The sequence below is a fragment of the Haliaeetus leucocephalus genome, unplaced genomic scaffold (genome assembly GCF_000737465.1).
Source record: "Haliaeetus leucocephalus isolate CR32 unplaced genomic scaffold, Haliaeetus_leucocephalus-4.0 Scaffold451, whole genome shotgun sequence".
Lineage (NCBI taxonomy): Eukaryota > Metazoa > Chordata > Aves > Accipitriformes > Accipitridae > Haliaeetus > Haliaeetus leucocephalus.
The window spans coordinates 7,965,205-7,981,434 of record NW_010972887.1 but is presented as its reverse complement, the minus strand read 5'-3'; the positions used below and the strand labels follow the sequence as shown (position 1 = coordinate 7,981,434).

At 37.2% G+C, this 16,230-nt stretch overlaps 1 protein-coding gene across 7 annotated transcripts in view; it reads right to left on the bottom strand.

Moving 5' to 3' along the window:
• Positions 1-15,081, bottom strand: part of MBD5 (methyl-CpG binding domain protein 5) — a 104,617-nt gene extending 89,536 nt beyond the window's left edge. For all 7 annotated transcript variants that reach the window (XR_774855.1, XR_774854.1, XR_774857.1 and 4 more), the window contains exon 1: positions 14,988-15,081. The gene's annotated coding sequence lies outside the window, so the exon portion shown is untranslated. The remainder of the gene's footprint in view (positions 1-14,987) is intronic.
• Between the last annotated feature and the right edge of the window lie 1,149 nt (positions 15,082-16,230).

The window sequence follows — 16,230 nt, the reverse complement described above, 5'->3', positions numbered from 1 at the left end:
TTCCTGGGACAGCTGATTTAAAATTGCCATGTTCCCTTTAACTGAGCAAGATTTACAAGAGAGCCATAAAGACGTCTTGTACTATTAACTGTTTGATTTCCAGCACCCTAGAGTAAGGCTAATTTTCCTCTTTCCACTATATACTAAAGTGACTTTCTCAAATCAAGGAAAAATGTAACAGGACTTCCTAGAGGTGGTGTGCCTCCTCTCCTCTCTAACCCATATACACCATAAGCACAGATACCCCAGGATTTCTCCATGGCAAAGCACAATATTTCTTTCTGGGGGCTGGCTGGACAGCCGTCTATATGCTTCCTGAACTGGAAAGTACGCAAGATTTCAAAACTTTTTTCACTTCCCCAAGCACCCTGGTCTGGCAGCTCAGAGCTCAGACCACTGCTCAGGTCCGAGCCTTTACAGCCACCAGCACCCTGGAGCGAAGCAGAAGCACGACGAGAGCTCCCCAGGGAAGTGGTGGAGTCACCATCCCTGGAGGGATTTAAAAGATGGATAGATGTGGCACTTTGGGACATGGTTTAGTGGTGGACTTGGCAGTGTTATGTTAACAGTTGGACTCAATGATCTTAAAAGTCTTTTCCAACCTAAACAATTCTATGATTCCTTGAGGTGCTGATCAAATTTATGGCTGAGACCAAATGATCTGCACCCTTGCCTAACCAAAAATCTAGCCAAAGAACAGCGATTTAAAAATACTGTTCATAGAAAATTATATGAGAGAGAACGAAAGAGAAGAAAGGAAAGAAAGAAAAAAGGAAGGAAAGAAAGAAAGAGAAGCATGTGAACCTATGAGAAAGAACTGTGAGTACTGTACAAAGATACACACATATTTTGGATATGAGAGGGACAAGCTTTTTGTCCTGTTAAACCACAGATGCCTGCTGCACCCAAGATCATCTCTGCAGACAAATCCTGATCTTGAGATTGAACTGTAAGCACAGGATACAAGGACTCGCTCCATTCTCCCAGTCCCTAAAAGACATCTCTCCTTCACTGCTCTCCCTGAGGATGGACAGTATTTCCCAGCAGTTTCATACACCTCAGAGCACACAGAAAGCCAAGGGACTACACTGAGGACAAACTATCTGCTCTTTGCACGCCTGTGCAACTTCAGATGCTTGATGCTGTTTAGCAGGTTTGGGTTTTTTTTTTTCTAATTATCAACTTATACAGTCTCTGAATTTCCTTTTTTTGTTTTATTAAGTAGCTGTTATATTTTTGGATTTAATAAAGTGCCAGGGATATAACACAACTCTGAGCTTAGTTTTTGTTTTTCAGAAGGTACAAAAAGGAACAGGCATCCAATTTATTTTTGGCATCGTTTCGTTTAACAGCAATGCTAAACATATTCTTCCATTTTTTGCGTAAAATGTGATACTGCTATTCAGGTGCATACTAACAGTTACCAGATAGCTTTCTGGAATGTTAATTTTATTTCAACAGAAAAATTTGAAGCGTAAATAGTTTACAAAATGAGAAAGCAGGATGAAATTATGAAAGCAACCAGAACTGACAGCGTATGATGCTTAAGGTAAAATATTTTGTAAGTGCCTAAGTAATACATCAGATTTCTCCACCTCCTTAGTAAGAGCTCATTCCATCTCCTCCTGCTCTCCCTGCTGCCAGCCCCATCTCCCGTAGCACAGGAAACAATTCTTCAAACTGTGGAAGACGAGCTGAAAGTCTATTACTTCTAACTTAGTCATCAGTAATTACCTTGCTTTAGCATCACATATATTACACAAAACTCACCATGTGCTGTTACTACTGGGCAGGTATCACTCTGAGTCTTGCAGCCCAGGTGTGACGCTTCCTCCTGCCTCTCTAATTGTCCCATGCATGACCTACGGATACCCAACTCCTGAGGTACCCTACCCTTAACAGGGTGAAGTTATTAGCTATTAAGCTTCTTTTGGAAGCACTCTTTGGAATGCTGTAAAACGTGGTATTTTTTTAAACACCTAACAAGTGTTTAAAAGTTTCCCCAAGCACAAGTTTTCCCAAACTGATTTACTCCATTTTATCTCCTCCTGGATACACACTGATATATTGCACAATGGAAACATGCAGTTTCTGTCAAAAGCCTCGGCATAATCTGAGACTTGAAGCATTGAGAACTGCTGCCCACGCCATGTAAGTGTCCATCATAAAAGCACTAGCTGTTGATGTCCTACTATCAGATGCTATATACACCACCACACTAGTGAAACATCCAAACAGTACTTCACACAGAATGGAAACCTCCTCCTGGTGAGTCATCAGGATTTTTTCTTTTTTTTTTTGGCACCAGTACTGATCAGAGTAAATTAACAGACACGCAGGAAAGCTCTCCTCCTGCATCCCAAATCTCTAAAGCCATTTTTGGACTTGTGCGCATGAACCACTGAAACAACAACAGATGAAGAGACAGCTTGATTCCTGAAAAGGACTGGCCAAAGGCCTTAAATCTTGTACTTCTGTCAAAATACATCCAAAGATATCATATGTTAAATCTATTGAAAGCTGACTGTTAAAAACTTAAATCAACCTAATTAGGTAGACAGTTAGCCCTACCATTCTTTATTACGGAGTTATGAAATGACAAAGGTAAAAAGCATACAGGCTCTAGAGATCACCAACATTTGCATTTGAAACTACACCAAGATCATGTATCTGAGGGTGAGGTGAGTGAATATTAGATAAAATGCAAGTTCTTCTAATGTTCAAAGACTGCCTTGAAGGTGTAGCACGTTTTTAGCTATTCTAGCATATTTTCTTTAGAAGCACAGATTAGGTTTGGTTTTTTATTGTACTCTTTTGCTTCCAAGTCTTGAAAGTATTAAGTCAGCGTTCTCTGCTTTGAGCTTTCAGAAATAGTTCTGTATTTTGTTTTACTGTCAAGCCTTGAACTGCAGTGGACAAGGACAAACTCAGGGTATGCTGCCTCCGTAGGGGCGACTGGTCAGGAGGGAGCAGTGCATGAAGACAGGCAAGTGAAACCTATCTGAAAATGTGCGCCTGAAGTACCCAGGGGCACAGGATTGTCTGTGCAGTCTTTAAAGATCCCATGTCGGCAACTGCATGGTCAGACACCAATTTCTGGAGAGCTCTTCTTCAGCAGACGCAGAAGAGGGAACTTTGAGGAGTACACAATGAACACATTCAATCAACATAGATTGGGACAAATCCAGATGTGTCAGAGGTTACCCCGCCATTTGTATTTGTTGGCCAAACCCTGAATCTAGTAATTTCTTGAACTTAAATCATCAAATTGCAGAAAAATCTACAAAAAAAAAAATCCATGTTTAATTTCTCTAGAAAATCTTCACAGGAGAACCTCATTAGAAACATCTTCAATACTCCTGCAAAATCTTTTCTTTTTTTCCTTTTATTAGAGCAAAAGAATCAAGGAAATGAACAACAGAGATGGCTTCAGCATTCAGACAGTGTTCCTTAATGTTGTCAATGAACAGTTTTTAGATGGGACAAAATACTAGATCAGTTCAAGGATAGATAAGAAAAAAAATTAACTGATACGAAATCTCTAGCGTAGAGCTCATATTACAAAACATGCTGCAAAAACACCTAAATGTGTCAAATCCAGAAGAAGGGCCAGGTGTTTCAAATGAGATGCCTATCCAGAATGTAGCAACGAAACACACTTCAATCAATACAGCGCTGCACTTTGTGAACGTAACTGAAATGTTTTTTCAGTTCTGCCATCAATTTCCACAGAGCCAGGACCTAACTCAGACTTCAGTAATTGCATATGAACAATGACTGTATCCTCAAATCTGTCTGCTTTAAAATCACCTTTTAATCAACACTAAATGACTATATTTAGTTCAATGCTAAAACATAGTTCAATCCTAGACGCATGTTTTATAAACTTCTATTTCCACCTAAACAAATCATTTACTGTTGTGTCTGTCCAGTAGATACTTTGTACACTGTGGTGTGTTCCCCTGCACCCCCACCTTTTCAGTGAAAACATCCCACTATCATAAATATTATATTAACTTGAATCTAAGCTAAAACTTACTCTAAGGAACACAGTCCTGCTATTCCAACACCTAAGGAAGAACTTATAGCCCCCGAAACCTCTCCTTGCCTCCCTTCCCTTCAGCCCCCTTGCCAGCAAGTTCAGTTCCCAGGCTGAAGGGCTAAACTGGTTTTAGCTTCTTATATACTTAGTTCTGGATTTAGGAATTGATCATGGAGGAGTAAGTCAGACCCTTCTTTTCTTCCAGTCAAAAATGTAATCCCCTTGACCCAAACCCAGAAGTCACTTACGGCTTTAGCTGCTCCACCAGAAGAGCTCCGTAACGGGAAAGGACAGACTGTGCCGGTCACAGAGCACTGAGGGATTCTGCAGAAAGTCAGTACCTGGAGTTTAGGTGCTAAAATACAGCAGGGTAATTTTTCCATATCACAGAATTTTGTGTTTAACTATATATTTGGGGCAGCACTAGCCTTAATAAATGTTTCAGCCTCCAAAAAATCTCTAAATTCTATTTAACATCCACCACATTGTTTCTATCAGCAATTTAGGGGATAAAGCAATAAGGCATGTCAGTAGTATAGCTGCAAACTTAGTATGCTATGTATCAATTTTATGCTAGAGAGCCACAGCAAAAGTATGCTAGGCTGTGTTTCTTAGCACACTGTATGGCAGATCATCTTCACGTAAATGGCCTTCACAAACTTTTCCCAATTGGCATAATTTTTTCTTTTTGCAAATAGTGCAAGAAAATGCTAAAGCATGCGCAAAGCTAAGGGAGATGAAGAAAGTATACCACGCTATAACAACAAGAAGCAACAAAACTATGAAAGATTTAGTACATATAAACAAACAGAAAATATTAAGTCCTTCCAGATGAAAGGCAGAGCAGTATTAATTCTATATAAAATGCAATTTCTTACTATTATAGGTAATTAAATATGGAAACAGTTTTCTAGGTGAAATGATGAGCTCACTATCACTTCCAGGCTTCGAAACAAAATCAGGTAGCTTTCAAATAGGCGAGTTTTAATCCAGGTTCTGCAAAAAGTGATAGTCTGCATGCTGAAGGAAGCCAGAAAACAGTCACTGTGGTCTCTTCTGACCTTTGGGTTTTTAAATTGCCTTACTCTCCCTTAGTTGACTAGAAAAAAAAAAGGACCCTTCTTGGGCAGGAAAGTAAAACAAGCAGAGTAGATATATAGGTGGAAGACACAACTAAAGAATCTATGTCCAATTGAAGGCACCACTCCCAGCTTCGCTCGAAGATATGCTTTTACAACAAGTATTTCTAGTTTGAAAGCATTTTATCATTGATCAGCTGCACTTCACTCTTTTACAAAAGTACTTAAACATAACTTTGTGCATTAAGCATGCGTTCATAGAGTCTGCTTCACCAGGGAAAGAGGCGGCAGCTATGTGAAATGCAGCTTGTCTCTCTTCACCCTGCTTCCCAAACGAGCACCGTCTGATGCGGTGTGTGGTCTGCATCTCCGGACCTCGCTGCTTCACTCTCATCAGCTTGTTCCCTACCCCCTCTCCCTGCAGCTGCAGCCAGGCTGGTTCATTTGTAATTATAAACCATCTTTTACTGTCTCAGATGGAATTTTAGCTTTGCATTCCTATAGCCCGAATCAAAAGTATTCATAAAGACTGCATAATTTTATATGTTTATGCGGGACAATCGTGATAATCTAATCTGAGAGCATCGAACCTCATTCGGAAACATCTGTGTCAAACCAGTGACTTGTCCTCTCACATGAAAGAGAGGATTTCAGAACATTGTATCTTACGGCTGAATGACAGAGTCCCCCCAGTTGTTAGAGTGGACATTTAAACTTCAGTAGAACTGGGAATCACAAGCTTTTTGGGAAATGTACCAGGTGATCATGCTAAAGCAGTGACCCATTTTGCTAACTAGAACATAGAAAGATCTTTCTTATGTCCTAGGAGGGGAAGAAAGCCACCATTTTCCAAGATATTTTGTGCCGCCAAAACAAAACGTCAATATTCTGCTCACGCTGTGAAGACGAGGCTCTTCTTCTTTTAAGAAAATGGATTAAATAAAAATAGGTGTGTTTAGGATGGTACTCCCACCATCTGAAACACGTAGGCAAAAAGTGAATTTGTTGTGTCATTTGAAATAGCATACCTGTTTTTAGAGATTTGAAATGTACTTCAAATTGTAGATCATCAACAAAACCCAATTTAAGAAAAATAATGAAAATAATTGTTTCTATGTATGTACTACTACTTCATAATAATTTCCACTGAAAAGATATTAGAAAGAAGTCTTTTAAGTACAAAGTAAACAGACAAAACCAACTGAACTATGGAAACACATTTGGTAGTAACCACTGAATTTTATACCATCATGCTGAGGAAGGTGCCTGGCTCAATTTTTACTCTTCTCAATCTTTGACACTGTAAACCAACTGGTTTTTACAGGATTTCAGATATGCAGATAAGGTATCAGGGCTATCCACAGTCTTAATATTATTCATGACAGATGGCAAAATCAGCTAAATATTAGTAATGTGGCATTTTTTAAGTAATATCATCTAAATCAGCAAATTGATAACTTGCTACATGGGAAGACACATGTTTTGCAGTTTCATAATACGAATGAATTTGCAGTGTGTTTGAAAATGCCCCTTTGCAGGAACAGCAGTGCTTTTCTCTAGCATCACTGGTTCCAAATAATTGTTTTCCAAAGATCACAACCAATTTTAATAAGTATTAACCTGATCAAGGCATATGCATAGATTTCTCTTGATATAACAGTTAAAGACAGTTTACTAAGATTTTTACACTTTAAATGGTATTATAAGAGTTAGAATGATATTTGAGTAAAATGATCTACCGATCAATCTTCCATACAGCCAAAATAATATACTAATATAATCTAAGTTAATGTTGAATTCATCACGTTTTTCAGCTAGCAGCAGTTACCTAATCTTCTGCAAGTCAACGGAAACACTATCATTAAACTTTAATCAGATAAAGTTTTCTTACTTTCTACAGCTGTGAAATTTCATACTACACAGAAGGTACTCAATAACTTTACCAAGATTGCTTGAATATGAATATTTGGGGTTTATAAGTCCATAGAGAGGCCAAAAGTTGGCATTCAATTAACGACCGAGCACCCCCTTTTTCTTTCTAAAAAAAAAAAAAAAACAAAAAAACACCTTTATTCTGTGTTGTTCTTATCTAATTACAGAGATGTTGTATGGGAACATACAGTGTTTTTATCCACGCTGGAAGACATCTCACTCTCTCCCATCTACAGAATGCAAAAGCCAAGAACTTTGACTAAAGCCTGGTGAATTTCCTTTCAGACTATGTAATACCCTTTCTTCCTTCAAGTGATGAAATTGTGTAAAAAAAAAACCATCTGAAGCATATGTCATGGGTATATATTTAATTCTATACTATGAGAATACAATATAAATGGAAAGCTACTACATGAGAACTTCATTCAACACAATGAGTATCTTCCAGTCAGAACACCTACATGTCAGACTATTCCAGGCTGCCATTATGCCTACTGTCAACTGTTCATTTGCCTACAGAATCTATCCTATGAAAATGTCACTTGCTGTCACTCAAATACTTAAACTATGCTTGAGATAAAAAGAATATTAAAGCAAAAAGATATATACCTGAACCAATATAAATGTCTACAGTAGGAAATGTATAAAACTTCCAAGCAAGAATTAGTAGCATAAGCAAAAACAATGTGTTAGAATTATCTAGGTGAGGTTAAATTATATACATTATAATACATGTAATATAAATTACACAGTTTTTGTTCTTCTGCTTTTACTGATGGTGCACCTGTGGCCAGGCTTCCTTCTCCATTTCCTGTTTCCTTTGTCAGGACAGCAATTAAGTGAGAATTCTGTCATGCAGCTACCTTCTCATAAACTATGATCAAATCATACATAAAATTCAACAATGAACATTTCCATTTATGTATCAATAGTATAAAAATAATAACATTTTGTTTTCTAACATCTAAACAACATGCATCTCAAATACATTACAGTTACTTTGGAAAATTCACGCTGGGATCTACGTCCTACATAGTTTTGGTTCCTGTATTAAGGACTCAACAGATGGATGAAGCTGATGAAAAAAGATGAGGTATTTTAACTTTTCATGATAGCTTCCAAATGGAAAGTTTAGTTCACCTATCTTTTTCCTAAGCTTAAGTATTTTTGCCCCCACTCTCAGAATGGTACCTATAAACTTTCACACACTAAGGATAAAACCCAAAAGAAATTTAATGAATCTTTTGAAGTGGGAGACTAAGTTAAAGCCAACTGTGGCAATTACTGAACCATCTTGGTGAAAATCTTGGCTCATTAATATTTTTCAGGAATGTGGTAAAAAATAAAAATAAACATTCTGTTTGCAATGACAGCTCTGGAGTATCACCACAGGTTTTCAGAGGAAGAGTGGCTTTTTTTGTTCAGAAACTTTGTGTGAGCTTGAATTTAAAAGCATCACTGGTTTTAATTCAAAAGCGTTTCACTGAACTGGGATCCTTCTAGGAGAAGAGACCAAGATGTTTGAGATTTACTGAGCTGGACCAGCAGAAACTAACTGGGGTAGGGTCTCCCTTCAGTAGAGATATGCCAACAGAGGCCAGTTAAGAACCTGAAAAATGACGATGCCTTGTTTAAAGATAAACCAACAAAAGCAAGAATTAGTTTAATTTCAAAGCTCTTATTTCCCATTGTAGGAAAGCTGTTGTGGCTATACTTAGAATATATAAATTGCAGCTCCTGGTGGCACAAGGCCAGATCGGATGCGGATAAATGCTGGTGACCCAAGCTGAACGTGCCAACTTCAAACCAGGGCTGTATGCAAAGCCATGGGAGTGCTAACAGTTCATCCCTTCCCGCCAGTCCCTTTAGAGAACTAAACTCTTGCTTAACTGGAGCCAACTGCAAACAGCTCAACACAGAGCCAAAAGACAAGCTGCTGCACCCTCTCCCTGCACATTATAATGAGGACAGAAATGAGGATCCAGGCCAATGTGGCCAGGCCTTTGCTGTGGGGACACCTGTATCTGGGACCAGCACCCACTGGTCAGAATCGCCAGTGCCAGTTACCCAAAGCAACCACTGGCTGATGAAACACAGCACAGACATCTCTCTTCTTTTGTATTTTCACTTTCCTTAACCGTTTCAATAGATTTTCATCATGATAGCGGGCCTCCAAGGATGTGAATTTATAGTAAGGGGAAAATAAAACAAAATTAAATAGCAAAACAGGAAAAAAACCCACCTCCACAACCTTTCAGACCACCTTCATGTAAAGAAAAACAATGGTTTCTTAGGTTTTCATTAACAGCTAGATTTTAAATTTGCTACCCTTGAGCTTCTTTGCAGAGCACTGTTTTTTCAGAAGGAATTATGAAAACAAAAATCAGAGATCTGAATTTGGTTTTGTGTTACAACAGAAAAGAATAATCCAATTTATCTTAGATACTACATTCTAACTACATTCTTCCTTTAAATATTTTGTGTAATTAAAAAATAATGACATTAACTCTATTATCTGTTATTTTAAATCCATAGCTCTTTAAGGAAAGACAATGATGATGTGGTTTTTACTTCACAGAAATTTCTCGATATATTACAGGAAAACATAAGGACAGATATTTGTAAAACCTTCTAACATCATGGACTGAAATAATAAAAAACCCCCAAACTTTCTGGAGATATCCAGGTTACTGTGGTTGTATGAAGCCAACCCTTAGGCAACTAATTCAGAAGCTGTGTGTGTGTATGTCTAGCTTCGCTAAGGAAAATTATATATTAAAAAGATGAATTTTAACAGTTTTGCTGTGATGTTACTAATTTTAAAGAGAGAGATGCACTGCAGTGTCAGAAATTTTTGCATTACTTAAATATTTAACTTTGAAATTACAATTAAACCACTGAGCTTGATTAATTTGGTCACAATAAAAAAGTGTTAGGACTATTTACTTTTGTTCAGGGTGCCTGCTGTTCCAATTTTTCAAAATGGAAAGCCCTTGTATTTTGCAATATTTATTTACAGTATCTGCTTCCAGAAAAGGTTCAAAACAGCAGCCCATATTCTATTTGAAAATTGTTTCAGAAGGACCAGCTAGAAAAGAAACGGGAACCATTGAAAATAAACTTCTTGCTCTGGTGAAATGTGAAAAACATGGCAGAAGAGGTACAAAATTTTTACCTAAGGCAGAGAATGACTTATCAAATCTACCATATTTGAAATGTACTCTAAAATTTGGCTCTAAAATGTACCTAAAAGTAGTCATATTGTGGAGCAATATTATAGGAATATATTTTTTTTTCCAAAATCCTTTAAATAATTTCTGTAAAGTAACTTTCAAATTAAGTAGGTTTCCCTTTATTAAATTTAAGAAGGTAGAATTAGTTTACATCTTGTATTAGTGAAAGTAACTTGAATTTCACAAAACCCCAACCTTTTCATATTAAAAGATGAGACAGAGACAGAAAATTGACTGTTCTCAGGAAAACATCAGGGCTTCAGAAAAGACAATTGGGCTCCTTGGTTTTAATGACAATTCAGGAAAAATTGTCCATCAATCCAGACTGCAGACTGCTTTAGGGAGAAAAATGATGCAACATGACGCTGTTCCTTCTCTGTCTTAGAATAACTACAATCAAAACATTAGTAACGACACAGTTCTAAGACAAACTATTTAGAGAAGAACTGTGTATGCAGCGCCAAGTCATACGTTATATACTTCAGTATAATTAAACAGCCTTATAAATCCTGAAGTTTGGATAGTGAGAGGCCCAATTTTGTGCTGCGATATATCATGAGTCCCAGAATTAAGCAGTTCAGAAAGTTCTCAACGACTACATGGCTTGCAGCTGGAGATGGCACAGGGGACTAAACAAGTCTATCATTTTATCACACAATATAAAAATACTATCTAGCTACTAGAATTTTCCATGTACTGTTTAAAAAGACAAAATACAAGAAACAGATGTAAACCTCACTTATCCTCCTTAAGTCTGCATAACCAGTTTTCTATTTTATTCATGCAATATTTCTCCGATATATTTTTGCACCCTTCTAAGTGACTAACAAGACAAAATATTATGAGGACTTGTAATGTATCATTCTGGTTTCTTTCACATGCTGAAATAAATAATACAAATCAATAAATGCCATCTCAGTTTACAGATAAGGAAGCTCCACAGTGTTCATGCTAAAACTGCTATATGTGTATTAAAAATAACTGTAAATTCCAAACTGGTTTCCAACACACATTTTAAAGCTTTTTGAAACATACCTTTTTGGAAACGCAAAATTTCCATGTATATACGCACTACAGCAAGGATGCCATTTGGCAGACGGCTGATCTTTGCATTACGGTTGTGTGTAACCTTCTTAGCACAGCAGAGGCAGACTTAGCTCCTCCGTAGCCCTTCACAGACACGCTGAAGTAGCTACAGGGCTGCTGTACTGAAGTTGACTTGCATCGGCTGACTCAGAGCATGGGTAGAAAGATGTGCAACCTTCAAGACCCATCTGTGCAGACTCACCCTGAGAAAAACAGGCGCAAATCTGGAGCCAGAATAGAACAATAATTCTGGAAAGCAAGTGAAATGAGGGAAGACTGGTACCGTGTGAGAATGGATAATGAACTTGAAATAGAAACTGGCTAATATTAGAAATTACTTGGATGAGGGAGAATGAAAACAGAGATGCAGGACACGAGACATACAAGGAACTAGGATACAAGTAAGAATAGCTGAATGGGAAACTGAGAACCAAGAAGAATGAAATCATGACTTCAAAAAAAGATGCCTAGGCCAACAATCCTTTCAATTCCTGTGCTTTTCATGGAGGATCGCTGCTCTCGCTTTTCTGGCTTGAAAGAATCTTCACAGAGGGAGTACTCCAGTTCTGCAACTACTGTAAAAGTATACAAACCCCAGCAGTCCATCAAAAGAGCTGGCAAGGGAAACTCCTGGAACTGAAAATGTTTCTGCAAAATAAGCTGGGCTTCAGAGATTGCATTTTGCCAGAAAGTCTTAGAGAAAACCTGTTGCTAAAAGGTACAGTAAAGCATAAAGGCAAATTCCTAATTCTATCTGCAGAGTGACATTTGAAAATTATATAGTACAGAAGATCTGGAACCACACACCGAACAATTAAAAATACTAGATAGCTCCATACTGATTAAATGCCATCTATTTATTGCAAAGATTTCCTTCTATGGAGAAAAATAGCATGCTATCGTATAATTAAAGACTGCATGATAATGTACAAGGTACAAGTAGGTGAACCAAGGTCACTAAGGTTTGAAGTATTAGACTGCAAGCACAGTAATGCGTATTAAATACAAAAAGCCCCTGCATTTAAAAATAGATCAAATGGAATAGAAACAGTGTCTCCACATACCTATACAGCTGCGAACATTTTATTATTGGTAGACAAAGGAATACAAAATAAAAGCTAAGATGCTGAGAATGAGAGCTAAGTGGTTTTTTGGATTTCGTAGAAGCATTCTGAGGTTTATCCACATGTACATATGAAAACTTTAAGGAAATAACCAGTAAAACATTAACCTTACAGAAAGAAATATTTTCCCTGTCCCAGTTTTTCACATACAGAAAAATGTTTCTTCTTAACCCAAATACAAACTTTGATAATTATTCCCCCCAAATGTTTGGTTTTCCTTTACCAAATGTTTTAGGTCCCCATTTTAGAACAAACAAAACCATACGCAAAGGTCTATCCTTGAAGGAAACAGTAACAACAAAACAAACACAAAAATTTAACCTCAACATGGCAGAGGTAGAAATTACCTCTCTCAGCTCAGTAGTGTTTATCTTTTAAATGAAAAAGGTCTTCCATTCTGGGGGTCAAAAAAAAAAAAAAAAAAGGGAAAAAGAAGAAAAAGATGAGAACTGCCTTCATTTCTTTCTCAATTTGAGCTTTGCTCTAATAAACAGCTACTGTTTGTTTCCTTATTTTAGGTCATGTAAGTCAGTTATGCATGCTGCGCTTTTTAACTCTTTCCCATCTGCTGTTCTCTTGCAGCATCACCTGGGAGCTGAGAAAATCTAGAACGATGCAAAACCCAATGGAACCAGGGCTGCGTTAGCCAGTGTCCACTGCATATGGTGATACACATGAGTAACATAACATTTTAGTGCCCTTGCAGTTAAACTTGGGCTGAAAAAAACCTCAAGAAAGTAAAAGGGGAGTTTCATTCTGACTTACATAAAAAGAAACTGAAGGGGCAGTAAACCCGAAATGCATTACAAACACTACGTAAATGAGGTACTTCATTTTTGTAACACAGAAGTGAGACAGATCTCCGACCCTGTGTGTCCCAGCCTAGTTCCTAAACTAGATGGGATGTCACATAGTATGGAATACACTGTTGGCCAGTTTGGGTCAGGTGCCCTGGCTGGGCATGAGAAGCTGAAAAATCCTTGACTATAGTCTAAACACTACTGAGCAACAACTGAAAACGTCAGTGTTATCAACATTCTTCACATACTGAACTCAAAACACAGCACTGTACCAGCTACTAGGAAGACAGTTAACTACATCCCAGCTGAAACCAGGACAATGCTCCATCAGGCTGGGTCTGGGCTAACTATGCGGTTCCAAGAATTTTCTATTCACGCTGCTTGAAAAATCAGTTACAAAGATCTGCAGAATGAGCCCTTTCCCAGCACATCAAGGCTGCCCAGACATGCCTAAAGGAAGCAAACTAGTTACAAACAGTGAACAAACTTTGTACTAAGTAGATCAGTTTTCACTGTGTTGCATCGCATGGTGTTGCACTTCAGGTGAAAAGACTGTCAATAGGGCCACGGCATCCTAACAACACAGCAAGCCTTATTCTTCAAATAAAGAGCTAAGGAGAGCTATCCAAAGTTCAGATTTGAGAACTAAGTAGCTTATTCATGAATTTATCCATCCTCTTATTCAACAGCATTTTACATGCTTCATTTTCAAAAGTCTCAGATGAAGTTGCTGTATTCAGAAGTTCAAAAATGAAGCTGTACCCTCATTTTGGACCTGTCTACTAAAACAAAGCAAAGCAAATATGTAAGTTTCTAGTGAATTAAAGTGCCCCATTAGGAGTTCAATTATATTCTGAAATTATGTCTTAATTGGTTTGCTCATAGATGAGCTGTACAGCTAACCAAAAATCTACTGCCATATAATCATCACTAAATTTCAGATATTGCCACACATTAAATTAACAGCAGATAATGAGTGGGAAAATTAGCTCTATTTCCATAACAGAAAAAATTCTTCCCATATTACCTAGAGTGTTTTATATACTTAGTTTCAAAATAGAAAAAAATAATACACAAACAAAACTCTCCCAAATATCTAACATTTATTTTGATCAAAAGCCCACACATTCAAAATAAATAATACAAGTGGAGTGCACATCAGATTTGTGTCTCTAATATTTAATTAAAAAGAAGTCACATTTCTAAACTTCTATAGAAATCTTCAAGAGATTGACCACTATTTTACTTTGTGTATTGCTGGCTGTTTATTTCTTTTCCACGTAACTTTTGTCTTTTTGAGTAGTAATCCCCATGCCCAACTACTCTTCAGATTTTAACATATAAGGTATTCCTGGTTCTCATCAGTATCACACACAGATATTGCAAATGATTTGTAGTTTGAAAAACTTGTGAGAAAGGAAGAATAAGGAATAGCATTAATTGCAGAAAAAAAAGGACTTAAGGACTCATATTCTTGTAACTAAAAGGAGGAAAAGAAACCAAGCTCCTTCCATATAGCTTATTTTTCACATTAGTAGGATAAATAAACTTACTAAAAAAAGTTAAAACTTTTGGTAGTGTAGTCAGGCTCCTGAACTTCAGCTGCTGTTCAATTTTGGTTATTTTTGAGGTAAAAAACTATCTAACTTATTGCTTATATAAAAATGCATAATATAGATTATTTTATTTACCTTTGCTGTCTGAAGGAAACAGATTTCAAAGATCTTGTCTGTAAATGATATATTCTTCAATATTTATGCCTCCAATGACCACCATCGTCAATAAGGATCTGAAGAAAAACACCACAAAGCAGTATGTAAGCCAGGTTAGTTGCAACTAGACTGAGGATTTAAAAAAAAATTATTTATTTATTAAGAAGGCACAAAGTAAAATTGTGCATTTCATACAATACATGAATTTATTAGCTGCTGTTAAAAACAAAGAGAAGCACCAGAGCCATTACATGGGAAAGCATTTATCTACTTGAGGCATATAAATATACTAATGCAGAATAATTGTTAAGACTAAATACCTCAAACTTGGGAAATTCACTGTCATCATACCAAAATAACAACAGCAGTAATCATCCCATGAATTAAAGATTAGAAAAGATAAATAAAATTACAAATTAGTATTGAAATGCATTATATTATAAGCACTAATAGATTATGAAAAGTTAAACTACCTCCCTAAACTTTGAAAAGTCAAATTAAAGGTAACTTTAAAACAATCTCCCTAAAAATGCCAGTTATGTTTAAAAAAAAATAATTTCAACAGTATAACCATACAGTATAATTTCTTAGTGCTGTTTTCATATTTCAATAGTGTAACTATGAAAAGATGAATTTAAAAAAAATTACTATGCTTATGGTAAGGTCAGCATCAAACGAACTAGTCTATGCACGTACTTTCTTTGGAATCAACTTCTACTAAAACGCCAAATAGCTACAATATTTTTTTTTCAGGTCTCAACTTCTTTCATTGAAAGATAACCCACTTGTCTACTATAACCACGATAAAATTTCCACAGAGTAGTTGAGGTTGCCTGGGACCTCTGGAGACGATGTGGCCCACCCCACCTGATCAAGCAGGGCAACCCAGAGCTGGTGGCCCAGGACCGCGGTCAGTCGGACTCTGAACATCTCCACGGCTGGAGACTCCACAGCCTCTCTGGGCAACCTGGTCCAGCGGTCAACCACCCGCACAGTAAAAAGGTGTTTCCTGATGTCCAGAACGTCCTGACATTCTCTGCTCTGCAGAACATTTCCTTAATGAAGGAACCTCAAAGCATAGCTGAGTAACACAAGACAAAGTTTGATAACAGCCTTAAGTCAGTATAACCAACCCTTATGTACATGCTCGATGGTATATACAAAACTAAGCCCCGCCGGTACCCATATAACCTAACATATGCTGCAATACTTTTGAAATCTT